The sequence below is a fragment of the Hippopotamus amphibius genome, chromosome 8 (assembly GCF_030028045.1).
Source record: "Hippopotamus amphibius kiboko isolate mHipAmp2 chromosome 8, mHipAmp2.hap2, whole genome shotgun sequence".
NCBI lineage: Eukaryota > Metazoa > Chordata > Mammalia > Artiodactyla > Hippopotamidae > Hippopotamus > Hippopotamus amphibius.
The window spans coordinates 132,039,156-132,052,999 of record NC_080193.1 but is presented as its reverse complement, the minus strand read 5'-3'; positions in this window follow the sequence as shown (position 1 = coordinate 132,052,999).

The window sequence follows — 13,844 nt, the reverse complement described above, 5'->3', positions numbered from 1 at the left end:
GGCAGAGTGGCCAACTGTGAAATGCTGGTGAAGGTTTAAATTAGGTACGCAGAGATAAGAGACTGGATCACTGGATTTAAAAACATGGTGACCTTAAGAGCAGTGTCTGTGATGCTGTGAGAATAGTAGTATGATTGGATTAGGTTTAGGAAACTATGTGGAGAAAGTGAATATAAAGCATCATTTCAAGAAATGTTGGTGTGAAGGAGACTGTAAAAGAAAGTAGGCTAGAAGCAGAGTTGTTTTTCTTCCATTCTTCCTTCCTCCCTCCCTTCCTTCCTTTCTCTTCTATTTTAAAAACAGGAACTTCTAGGTCATCTCTGCATGCTGATAGAAATGATATTGTAGGCAGAGAGAAACTGATAATGTAAGAGCCATAGAGGATAGTTAAGGATCAAAGTTCTCACCAGTGTAATGGATGGGGAGAAGGAAGGACCCGGGACATAAGTGTAGTGGTTCACCATTGACAGGCAGTAGGGCACTTTATTCCCAGTAACAGGACAGTAGAACCTGTGATGTTGACTGATTGAACATTTTGCTGGGGGAACAACAAGGAACCTATTGCAGATATTAGCAACAGTGAATGACTTTATTTGAAGACGAGAACTCCTAACCAGTCAACATAGAACAACAGAACAAAGAAAAGAAAATCAACTAGGAAGTATTAGAACCTGCTTTTACTTGACCATCTCTTACAAGGATGTTGGAGTCTTTTGACATGTTAGTTTCCAAAGATACCATTTATTTGAATAATGATAGTTGCATAGCTCATCACCATATGTTATTTAGTGATCAGGAGTAAATCAGTTTTTATTGGTATAGATATGCCGTATTTGTAAATGTGTTCTACCTAAAACCTCTGAAACCTTGACATAGATTTTCTTAATTCCTTAAAATGGGTGTTAAAAATAATTTCTTCATTTATTTGCCAGTTTCAGAATTCTATAATTTAATTTTAGGACTCATGTTACTGGAGTGTCTATATTCCCAACAAAGGCTAACTACTCATCCCTGCCTTCTCCCCGTATACCCATCTCCCTGAATATCCTATACCTGTTGAGTTTTCTCCTGAAATGCTTTAGTGTGAACCATATGATGTCTGTTTGATTGTATATGGTCTGTCCTGTTACTCGATTTATCAGATAAATTTCTCAGTGAATTTTAAACACTTTAAGGCCACAGAGCTGGCTGATTGCCAATTTTTAACTCCTTCCTTTGTTCCTATTCCAGTGTTTCAAGTTTAACATGTCTTTACTAAATGCTTGCTGAAAAGCAGGAATGAAATTCATTTCTAAGACTGAAGGATTTCAATTTTGTTGACTTAACACCTTTTTAAGACTGTTTTTGAAGAGGCAGCCTACATATGTTAAAAAATTCAATTAGTACAAAAGTGAAAGTCAGGGCAAATGGGTCTTTCTGCCCCATAACCTCCTGTAGGCTTGATTCTCTCCCCAGAGGCATTCCCACTTTCACTTCCTGTGCATCCCTCCTGGTGATGTTCATCTCACTTTGCAGTGTTTTGGGTTGGCAGTCAGCCCTTCTTTTCTCCAGATGGGGTATGTGTGCATACCAGGAAAAGTTCTCTTTGAGTTGAGAGACTGGTTTATATTTTAGCTGCTGTGAAATAATTAAAAATGAATGGATATGGTTGAATTGTAGGAAGCATATTTATTATTTGGAGTAGTTATAAAAAATTCCTTGAAATTAAAAATCATACTTTGAACAGGTCGATTAGTCAGATTTAATTTTTCTTTCACTCTCTTATATTGGTGTAAATATTTTCATCTGTTATGCATAACCAAAAAGTATATTAAACTGTCAAAACATAAATGATTTCCTTTTGGCCACCATGGCTTGAGGGATTTATTTCAAGTCTGTTGTGCTACTATTTGCCCCTAGGATGTGTAATCTATATTTTAGGGGAATGTGGCTTACTGCAAGACACCTGTATTATTTATGTGTGATTAATATTTGCGTTATGGTGAATGAGGTCTTTTGGCCTTACTTTTCTCTTATAGTGACTTAATCATTTCTCACAAGAATGTAGTCATTGTAATAAAACATTCCACATACTAGTTTGTTTTTCAGCAGTGACAAATGCAATTGTTGTAAAATGTGAATTTTCAGTTATTAAATATGGCACCATGAATGTAATTTACTGGGCTACATCTACAAGATGCTGCTATATGGCACTACTGAAGCTGAAATCAAGCCAATCCTTGTTTGTATGAATTTAAATACAAACAGTGGTGAACAGCATCTTTAAATCACAAAGCTTAGGCCACCAGACCTAATTTTGTGTTTCCAGAAATAAATCTTTAAAGTATACATCTAGTTAGTTATATGGATGCCTATTAAAATGGTCTCATTGTAATTTGCAAATTTGCAACAAATTATGAAGAGTCTTGATCATCCCTGGCAGATAATATCATGTGCCAAATTAGGACATATTTCAAAGTTCCTTTTTGCGGGTCATAAGATATGACATTTTTCACAACTTTCCTTCAGAAAAAGCACTTATGTCAAAAGAGCGAGGAATTGTAAGAGTTCCAAAATCTACAAGACTAAAATTAAATTAGATATTAATGTTAACTGCCAGAACCGTCTTCCTTCACAATGGTACAGTAAAACATACTGTTTTTAACAGTTATTACACAGATTTGGTGGCATATGGATTATTGAATATAAAATGAATTCATCTTAAAATGTCCACAGTAATTCTTTTGATCATGTTTTGGTAGCTTTGCCACATGGCCAGCAAGAAGCTATAAATGTAAAAGATGATGTATATGCTGTCAGTTTCCCTTTGTAAATATGTGAAAGGAGTCTTTTTATTGTCACTGCTGATGTTCAATGCCATATTACTTAAAATTTGAAAAAATGCAAATAACTCTGGCATTTAGTACCTTTTTTTCTTCATATCTCATCCATTGTTAGAGCTATGACTTAGTTTTTATGCTGTAGTATTGAAAATGGTAACTATTTGGGAAAAAAGCCCTCTGTCATTATTTCAGAGAAGGGATTCAAGTATGTGTCTACTAAAGGTGTAAGAGAGGAAACTTCCATGTAAATATTGGCACTGTGACATATTAAATACCTTTCAGGTACACATTAAAATTGTAAAAGTGCTCAAACTTACTGAGCTTCCAGAGAAAGTCATCAAGAGTATGAAAGAATGATGTTGACAATTACACTAAATTCAGCCAGGATACGGTGGACAAGGGCTTTAAAACTTCAGAAACATCAATTAAAGCCCAAGTTGTGTGCAATAAGCATCAAAAATTGATAAAAACTCAAATTTAGGTTTTTAGATTTAGTGTTTAAATCAATCAACTGCAAACAAGATTTAATTAAAGAATATTATTTCAAAGTGTAATTACCTACTGGGATTAGAATGAACCTCTATTGCCCATAATGTTCTCCTACTGTGATCCCACACTGAAAAATGTTGAGTTTTAGATTAATATGCATCTTGTAAGTACAAGTCCTAATCTCAATCTTAAAGGACATTTAAAACACACTTGGAACCTTCTATGCAATCAAGCCCAGTGTGACTACTCTGTCCACCATGCTAAATTTGTGATTACATTTTTTATGTGCATGATTTAAATCGCTTTAGCAGCAGTCCAGGGAGCATTTTACCCTGCATATTAATTACACAAAGGCTTTGTCATGTGAGGGTCTCAGTGGTCATGGTCTGTAATCCAGCTCATTTGAACTGTGAGTACAGTTTTTGAGCATGCTGTGCACATCAAGCCCAGCTTTAAAGCTAGAATAGGCTGAGATGGTTAACAGGTATGGTTCCTGCTTAAGGAATGAATGCCATTTATTTAGTGACATCTGCAGACTAATTGCTTAAAAATCTGAAAGTGAATATGTGTGCTCAGAAGGCTGTTATTAATACATAAGAAAGGAGACTCCATGTCACAGCATTCCAGTTCTTATTGTCTTACACTAGCATTATCCAAACAATCATATGAATCCTTCACAAAATCCTTCATGTTACAGGAATGGGCTTTTTCTGTTAAATTTCAGTAATTTTATCATCAACAATATGTTTCCATGTTTGAGGTCATTTTAAACATTATTATGATTTAAGAGGAATTAAATGTATTTTTCAATCTATTTATCAATAAGTAAAATATTAAAGTGAAAAATCATTATAAATCAAAGCATTTCAACTGAATAATTTGTAAATATTCAGGAGTTTCATATATATTGCTTTACTGTAACAGTTTGGTCCTAAAGATCAGAAAATTAATATAATCTTTGTTCCACATTAAAATGTGGAGTTTAATCATATAATATTAGTATACTGTATATTACTAAGCTGAAAACAAATATGGAAACTGACATCTGATACGACACTGGAGGCTTGATGTCATGGAAGTCAGCACTGGTTTTTAAACCTGAAAAAGAATCACAATGATTTGAGTGAACCCCACATACAGATCCCCAGGACCCATGCCAGAATTTAAAAATCAAAACCAATAAAGGGACATATGCATGTACATGTGTCTTCTGAAAAAAGGCACTGAAAATTCAGAATCACTGAAGGTTAGCTAAGCAATTTAATAGAAAATAACTCTACTTTAATCTCTGTCCAAACAAGTGTAATGACAAATATAGAAAAGACTCTACAATAAAAGAGTGGCAAATGCATCAAGATTCACTTTGCTGGGAAACTCCGTTGACTCTCTGTCAACTAATGATGTAGCAAGAAATCTTTAAATTGACACATATTACTATATTATCACACTTTCCTGGAAGAACGAGGAAAGTACAACATTTTAAAATACTAAATTATGTCTTAAAAACATAAAACAGTCAGACAAACTGAAATACTTTATAAAGCCTAAGTGGAAATAAAATAAGAATTGATGCCTTTTTTTTAAGTTTATAAAGTGTGTGGCATATCTATCATGACCGCAAATATTTGAAGGAAAAAAGAATCATTTAAAAAGAATTATCATCTCTGCTTTAAAAAATGTGTTTTCAGTGATTTATGTATACAGTTTCTATCCAAAGAAATTTGCCTTTTATTTGTTATTCTCAAAATCCAAGTTGTAGCTAAACTATTTGAAATTCTTGCAGGAATTCCTGAGAAAGTTCTACTCATTCAACTTTCAATACAGATATTTTTAAAAATCACATTTTGTGTACAAGATAATATAAATGGTGCTGAGGAGAGAAAAATAGCTAAACTATGTTCTGTGCCTTAAGAACTCAATCTATTGGAGACTATGACAAAAAAAAGATTAAAATGTAGTATAAGAACTTTATAAAACTGAACTTTATTTTCTGAGACTTTCAGTCCTCTGTTGTCAGATACTTTTTTTATTTTATGTGTTTTGCAAAGAAATGATTTCCCACATTCTTTAAAATAATTATTTTGGAATAAAGGTAGAGAAAATACAATATTAGCATTTATAAAAATATGTATTCTGTAGACTTATTTTCATTTAACCTGGCTAGAGTTCCTGATTTGAATGAAGTAGAGCCATTCTATACCAAGGTAGATAATTTTAAAATGAGCTTTTGCTGCAGGAAGAATTGTAAGTTTAACATTAGGTTATAATATGTAAAGGGTGTGTAAAGTTTTAGATATTTTTGTGGAATTGGCTCAAATTCTTCCTATGGGTTGAGTTGTGTATTTAAAGGACTTTTTGGTGTGGTATTTGAAGAGTCAAATGCTACGTTGACTTACACTTATGCATCATTGTATTATAAAAAGATTCAAGAGAAATTTGGCTATGCCATTTAGCAGGTCTGACAGCCTTTGTAGGAGTGTGAACACTCAAGAGGCCATGTAAAAATGCAGTGTCTATGTCTGAACATTTGTGCTCTGTACTGGTGGTTTAGGTTACAAAAGATTACGATGTTTTTTAAAGAAACAGCATCAATTCAATCAATTCTAAATATTTTATTATTAACTTCAATTTTGGTATGAAGTTTTAGGAAAAATATCTAGATAATTCAAATTGTATAAGGAGCCTTGGTATCAATGATCTGAATATCTTACTACAAAAAGAATTATCATTAAGGTGAAACTTGCTTCTGTTCTTCATTTCCCTTTTGGCCACATTGATGCCGAGACTTATGAATATTTGGAAACATCCTTGGTAATTGAGTTTTTTACTTTTCTTCAGGATGTTTGGCATCTTATAGCCATAGTCCCCATTGAATTTTGTACGCTTTACAATGATTTCCTAACAGAGAAAACTTTCATACAAGGCATATGTTAAGAGCATATTACTTAAATCAGTTTGGATACTAAATCCTGATGTCATTCCCATTACATTTTATCAAAGAAACAGTTTTTTCTTAAAATAACCTTAGTCTTCTAGTAGCTGCCTAACTCTGTTCATAATACAGTGTAACTCTTTCCAGAGAAATTCACTAAAACTATGCTTTTGTGATCATTTATTCAAACTTACCAATTCTTTAAGAAATATCATTCCTTTCTTAGAACTGTTCCCAAAGTCTGGTAATTTGAAGTTAAAAATGCCCTTTCAGAGTCAATGACTTTTCTTTAATGTGCTTTCTTCTGTTCACCTAATGGAGTTGTGCATTAATAAAAATCTATAGATTAAATCTGTGTAGTTATTTTTCTAATGAAAAAGCTCCCTAAATATCTGACATTTTGGATCAAATTTTAATGTTTCCAATTTTGAAATCTCAGCATAAAACTGTTGCTATGGTTCCCCTTTGATAAATTATAAAGGTAAACTTTAATGAACATTGAATCGGATCACCTTTGCTACTTGGGGTAATAGAATAAAATAAAACAAGCAAGCACATTTTTCTTACTGCCACATGCCTCTCCTTAATAATAACTTTTGTCTCTTCTGCAGAAATAGATGCTGTGTAAGTCTCATTAAATTACCTGACTGATGGAATAAATACACAGCCCATAGCTCGGCAGTCCATAGTAAACTGAGCAAGGGTCTTGATATCTCAGAGTTCTGCTTATTTACACATGCCTTGGACTCTTCTCACAGATATGTAAATTATTCTAGTTAAAACTAAATGCTAAAGTCTACACCATTAGTCTTCCACTTCATGATCTCCACATGGGGCTGTTAGAGGGATAATGTACCATACAATACACGGTTTACTTTTAATTAATAGAAAAAAATGTGAAATGAATATTAAATGTGGTTTAATGTGGAAGAACGCTCAAAGCAGTTTGGTTATTTATTTATTTATTTATTTATTAAAAAATATTCAGCCCTGCTTCATCATTAGAAAATAAGTAATGCATTACAGGACCAGAAGCCTTGCTGGAGAGTTTGGGGAAAAAAAGGTGGCGTGGAGAGGCCTTAACAAACCAGCTAGTGGTACCCAGCCTGACACAAAGAGGGGCTGTTTTAAGGAGAGGCCCAGGAGTTCTGCTCTCTACCTTTTGAATCCTAACAGAGCTTTTCTGTCAGAGTCTGTTCTGTGCTAAGATTGTCCCCTGTTTTATACTGTACAAATTGTAGGATTTGGTATTAATCTTAGACAAAAAAGAAAATAACAACCAAACCAAACCAAAACCAAAACCAAAACCAAAAACAAAAACTCATCAAATAGAGCATTTAATTAAAACACAAGATCTGTTTGTCTACATTATAATTCAATGTGTCAAAATTAATGCCTCTGTTTTTATAAATAGAATTACCAATTTGCAAACAGTTTATCACACAGTTCCCAACCACAGAATGGAATTTTAATTATATAACATTATTTATGGCAATAAAATGATCATGTTTCATAATATTTGCCAACAGCACAAGTTGAGATTTAAATAGAAAAGCTCTATTAAATAATCACTTCCTCCAGTGGATTCCCTTTTGTCTTATTTGGCTCACTTAGGATAAGGTAAGAACTTTGGGAAAAGACAAAGGACATGTAGGAATCTGGCTAGGCTTTAGGAAATAACAAAGTCCTCACTGAAGGTACTTATCTGCAAGATTAAAGGGTTTGAAGTAAAGCCTGAAATTAGTAACTTTTCATCTCCTCTTTCCCAGACAGCCAGTGTTTTGTAATAAAATAAAGACCTTGCACTTTCAAACCTTTGTGCCAGACAGACTGTGAAACTGAATGCTACTCAATTTTAAATTATTCATACATTCTTAATTGTGATGTTATCCTTATAAATGATAGTAATGGTACCGTTTAAAACCTAAAAACCAGCAGGCACCTGCCAGTGAAGCGGGTTCATTTAAAGCACAGCCACTGAATCCTTAATATGTGAGGCTATTTGAGAAGACTCAGCTAGGAGAAAGTCAGTAAGACATTTGATTTTACAGTTAGGAATTAGGTGGCTTGACGTGATTAGGAAAAGGGAAGTAAAATGCCAGTGCTTAATTTATAGAGAATTTACAGACCATTTGGAAAAATCGCCCGGTGCTTGGAGAGTACCTGCGGAAAATTCTAACTCTCCTTATAAGAGCTCTAGCTACAAACAGTTGTTTTTGTAGTTTAGCAGGGATCGAAGTATACTGTGAGGCAAAGAAGACGTGAGATTGTGAATAAAATGACTTGCTCACTTTAAAAATTATGAAAGTTTCTTTGTGCGTACGTGTATGTATGTGCCTGTGAGCATCTGTGTGTGAATGTGAGCGCTTAAAAAAGTTTTTGAGAAAGATCCATATAACAGTCCAAATAGTCTTGTAAGAGAAGAGTATTAAGAGAACCCAGTTAAGTCTGTAAAAACTAAGGTCTTTACAAGACATATATACCAAAGTCATTTTACTTTCTCCAACATTTAAAAAAAAATTGATGTTGCTTTGAATTCATTTTCAGAATCCTTTTAGTGATATCAACACTTGTCATGGTGTTGGGAGAAGAAATGTCTCTGTGAAATGTGGCCATATTCTTTTGGAACATACTTGTTAAAAAAAAAATAGAAACTTTCTGAGGTTGTGTCATTTTTAGATGGCCATTTTTATATGCATCAATTTCTGTAACCTTTTGAGCAAATTTTTTTTTGCTTTTTTTTCTGTTTGTGATTTTGCATTAAACATCTTTAATAGGAAAAAAAGAATTTAGCTGTTAAATATTTTATTTAACTATCAGTTTTCAGACAGACTAAATAAGTAAGGAGATAAGTAACTGATTTCTATGTGTCCAGCTTTGAGTCCGAGACATGCATGTCCCTAGGTCTCTAATGATACTGTTTCAGGTATCATTAAATGATTCTAGCCTGCATATCATTAAAGGCTTAGAAGAGCGGGTGTTAGTGAATTGCACTTGAATGCCTAGAAATCTGTTATTTATTCCTGAAGCCTTTTCCTATATCCATCAAAAAAAAGGCACTCTTTATGTTCACAAGTCTAAAAGTTGGTGAATATAACATCTTAACATTATTTCCCACAAAACCCAACCAAAAAGAAAGGTTTTTGTTATTGTTCTTTAGTTGTTTATTTAATTACTTGTGTCTGTTATGTAGCCTCATTGAAATGAATTGCTTTTTTCTATGCATGTATATGGACAATATTTATTTTTAAGGTAAGAAATACAGTGATCAGATAGGAAGCCTAATAATATTATACCATTAAAATAAGGTGTCTCAGATTTGAAATGTACCCTTTACTTTGAATTTGAAATTTTAGATTTTTAGAAATAAATGCAGTTTACATATTTCAAGTATGGGTGCTTGAGTCCGACTATTTGGGTTAAGATCCAGGACCTGCTGTTTACTTACCACCTGTGTGTCCCTGGGCTTGATGAGGAAAAAATGAGATCAAATAATTAAAGCATTTAGATATGCGATTGATTCCTACCACCTGTTCAATAGCTATGAATTCATTTGAAGGTCAGTTTTTGGAGAAACCAGCTTTGTACATTATTCTACGTGGACTTGCCAGGAAATGATTGGGTCATTAGCATATTGAACAAATAAAATGCAATGAAAATAATCATAAAATAAACTTTATTTAGTTGTCCCACTGCCCCTTTAAGTCCTTGGGGGGATAATTCTTACCTTGCTCCTTGGTGAAAATTCCAGTAAGGCCCATGACTTCCTGTTCATCTTTAAGTGTTAAAAAAAAAAGTGATCTTTTGTTTCAAGCTCAATATTCAGTTTCAATTCACTAATTGAAAAGATCCAGTTCCCCAAAATAATAAAAAACTCTAACTTAATTTCATCTGAAATCTTTTCCCAACCTCTACTTCATCACACTGACAAGGGCTGGCACGTGTAGTGAAAACACATCGCAGTCAGCTCTTTCTCCATCCAGGCTCCAGGGTTGCTGACTGAAGTTTCAGATTCTGTCAGGTTCAAAAGGTAGAGGCTGGGAGGAAAGGTAGAGGAATAAGAAAATTGAACACATGATGCTTTTACGTATGTGCTATTTCTCTTTAGCATACCCTTACTTATAAACTTGGAGAACTTCATTTTATTTTTTTAAGAACTAGCTAGTACAATGTTACCTTTTTTTCATACGGCTTTCCTTGATTTCCCTAGTCACAATTAACTGTTCATCTTTTGTGTTCCCTTGGCAGTCTGTATATTTCTTTATTAGGACATTTACCACTTGACACCACAAGCAATTATTCATAAACCTTTTCCCTTGATCGACTGTGAACCACATGAAGGAAAGACTGTGTGTACGGCTTGTTCATTCTTTGGGTCTCTAGACCATAGTACAGTTTCTGGAACATAGCAGGTAATAGCTAAATTGAAATTTTAATGTCATTTGGGCAGACTGCATTGATGTTTACTTTTAGTAGTGTAGAAATTTATACTTGAAACGACTTGACCTACCTTGTTCTCTCAGTCTGTAAATCTATGAGTGCAATGTTTTTAGTTTATGAAACAATTCAGGCTCCTTCCTCATATTTGGAATGATTCTTTTTTGGAAGACTTGAACATTTAATTCTCTTAATTTTGACGGTACAAATTTCCCATTAGGCAAGTTTTCTTAGGATAAGGAATTTATTTCCTTTGGTTAGTTCCAATGCTGGCTTAAAATTTTTAATTATTTAATATATAATCACATTACTTCTAAAAATATAATAAAGTATAGAAAATTTGAAAAATAGACAAAATAATTCATAATGAAATTTCTCACAAGGGGATGGAAACATATCTTAACATGATTGCTAAATTTGGCAGATTTGTAATGACTCCAAGGCAGCAAATTGAGAAAGATTCTTTAGCCACATCTGGCCACAGTACCTGTAATTGATTTATAATGTCTGCCATGATGCAGAAAGGAGTGCCATGTATATGCCATCCTCATCCTAACATGATCACTAATCACATGGTAAGAATTTCTTTCCAGTCATTTTCACTCATGTAGGTTATTTATGCCATTGTAGTTATAGTGTTAGACAACAATTCTGAAGTCATTTCTACATGAGGCTTGAAGTATAAACATTACTAATTTCCAAGTCCTCTACTTGCCAGCCTCATTTCTACTTCTATTTCTGAATTTATTGAGATTACCAATCCTCTATGAATTACTCATTTATACAAGATGGGCAGGGATATTCCATCAATTTTAAAATTCCATGTAGGAAAAATATACACAGGCAAAAGTGCCACTTATATGAAGTATCAATATTATGTTAACTACAAATATTTTGCTAATTTTAAATATTAGTTTGTAATTTTGGATTTTAATTAGCTTTAATTTTAATTAAATAGAATTAGCATCACACCCTTTCTTGATCTTAAAACTATTGGAAAGAATTTTGATAAACTTATGAACAGAATATTTTCATTTCTGTCATATTTCCTATATGGGCAAATAATCTTATACATCTTATGAAAGGCAAGAGGATGGGCTTTATGAGTGCCCATCCTCTTGCCTTTGACATATGGATAGATAGACAAATACACACATATATATATTCATACACATACTTAAATTTGGATGCTTCATTTTGTTGTTTTTTTAGTTTATAAAATTTTTTAATACAATTTTTAAAGGTTTCTTTCCATCTACAGTTATTACAAAATATTGGCTATATTGCCTGTGTTGTACAGTACATCCTTAAGCCTATCTTACAACCAATAGTTTGTGTGGACATTTCATTTTGATTGGCAACTAACTTTCTGTTCAGAAATTACCACATAATGTGTCCTAAAGATTAGGATGAAGGCTACATTAAAAAAAATAATATTAGTTGCATGTTAATTATATGTTGTATTCATATGTCATATATTTTATTAGACATTTTATTTTGAGAAAATTGCAGATTTGCAAGGAGTTGTAAGAAATAACAGAGCGATGTCATGTACCCTTTACTAGTTTTCCCCAATGGTAACCGCATACAAAACCATAGTAGCATCATATCATGACCAGGATAGCGGTATTAATACAGTCAAGATACACAATAGTTCCACCATCAAAAGTATCCCTACTATTGCTTTTTTATAGCCATACATGATCCCTTTGCCACATCCTGCCCCTTTGTATAATTTTGTCATTTCAAACATTTTATATAAATAAGAAAATATATCAAATTGCACATTTTAAATATATGCAGTTTATTGTATGTTAATGATATCTCAATAAAACTCTTTTTAAAAGGAAAAAAATGAATGAAATTATGCAGTATGAAAACTTTTGGGGATTAGCTTTTTTTCACTTGGCATAATTCCTGGAGATTCATTCAAGTTGTGTGTATCAATAGCTTGTTCCTTTTTGTGCCTAAGTAGTATTCCATGATATTGTTAACCATTTACCCATTAAAGGATGTATGGGTTTTTTCCATATTTTTGGCTTTTACAAATAAACTGCTATAAATATTTCTGTACAGATTTTTGTGTGAGCCTAATTTTTCATTTCTTTGAGCTAAATACCAGGAGTTCAATTGCTGAGTTATATGATAGTTAGTTGCATGTTTAGTTTTATAAGAAACTTCCAAACTGGTTTTGAGAATGGCTGTACCATTTTGTATTCTTGCCACCAATGTATGAGTGGCCCAGCTTCTCCAAATTCTCACCAGCATTTGGTGTTATTATTTTTAACCCCTAGTCATTCTGATAACTGTCTAGTAATATCTCATTGTGGTTTTAATTTGCATTTCCCTGATGTCTAATGGTGTTGGAAATCTTTTCATGTGCTTATTTGCCATCTGTCTACCCTTTTAGTGAAATATATGATCATGTATTTAGCCCGTTTTCTAAGTGATTTTTTAAAATTCTTGACTTTTGAGATTTTTTTTTTGTATATGCTAGACGCCAGTCTTTTGTCAGGTATGTCGTTTGCAAATATTTTCTCCCATTTTATAGTCTGTCTTTTCATTCTCTTCATGTGAACTTTCACAGGGCAAAATTTAAAATTTCAAAGGTATTCAATCTGTCAATTTTTTTCCTTAAGAATAGTGCTTTAGTATCAGTTATAAAAACTCTTGCCTAGTTTAAATCCTGAAGCCTTTCTACTAGGTTTTTTTCATAAAAATTTTTTTTCTTAACTTTTTTTAAGTGTTTTAAATCAATGACCTATTATGAGTTAAGTTTTATATAAGGTGTGAGATTTAATTTGAAGTTCATGTTTTGACTAGGGATATCCAGTTGTTCCAGCTCCATTTATTGAAAAGGCTAACTCTACTCCATTGGATTGTGTTTGCACCTTCATAAAATTTAGATCAGTGTATTTGTGTGGGTCTATTTCTGGGCTTTCTAATTTGTTCCATTGATTTATACATCTATCCCTCTGCCAATATCATAGGATTTTGATTATTAGAGCTATCTAGTAGGACTTAATATCTAGGAGAGTGTTTCCTCCCATTTCTATTCTTGTCCAAGAGTGTTTTGGTTATTCTAGGGCCTGTGCTTTTTCATAGAAATATTAGAATAAACTTGTCTGGGTCTGCAGAAATGCTTCCTGAGATTTTAATAAGAA